Source organism: Grammomys surdaster, unplaced genomic scaffold (genome assembly GCF_004785775.1).
Source record: "Grammomys surdaster isolate TR1022 unplaced genomic scaffold, NIH_TR_1.0 172, whole genome shotgun sequence".
Lineage (NCBI taxonomy): Eukaryota > Metazoa > Chordata > Mammalia > Rodentia > Muridae > Grammomys > Grammomys surdaster.
This window is the reverse complement of record NW_021604620.1, coordinates 1701114-1701643: the sequence shown is the minus strand read 5'-3', so window position 1 is coordinate 1701643 and position 530 is coordinate 1701114. Positions and strand designations below refer to the sequence as shown.

The 530-nt window shown below is 53.6% G+C and overlaps 1 protein-coding gene across 1 annotated transcript in view; it reads right to left on the bottom strand.

Moving 5' to 3' along the window:
- Ccdc13 (coiled-coil domain containing 13) overlaps positions 1-530 on the bottom strand; it is a 35971-nt gene that overhangs the window by 514 nt on the left and 34927 nt on the right. The window lies entirely within an intron of this gene.

Below are 530 nucleotides of genomic sequence, written 5' to 3'. Positions count from 1 at the left end.
CTATATATCTCTATCTGTATATCTCTCTGTCTCTCTCTCTCTCTCTCTCTCTCTATCTCTATCTCTCTCTATCTCTCTCTACATTTTTTTTTGTGGGCAGAATTGTATGTTTCCCAGGCTGGACTCAAGCTCCAGTCAAATCAAGGGTGAGCTTGAACTGAGTGTCGTGCTGCATCACTGCTGAGTGCTGGCATTACAGGTGTGCACCACCGCGCCCTTGTACATAGCACTGGGGACTGAGCCGGGGCTCTGTGCTTGCTGTAACAGCCCTTTGCTGACTGGGCTACACCTGGGCCCTCAGTCCCTCTTTACAGCTAACTGCTGGAGAATGAAGAGCACAGCCCAGGATTGATAAAGGTTTCCTTGGAACCATGGATCCCCAGGGCACCGTGGACCCTCCAGAGGCCAGCCCTAGCATGAGCATCCTTCCAGGCAAGTGGAGGTCCTGGGTACAAGGGAGAGAGCTGGTCCCTCTGCCCAGGAAGCCTCTACACAGGCATCTCTACCCTTCCCAGAGGGCTGGGGAGAGC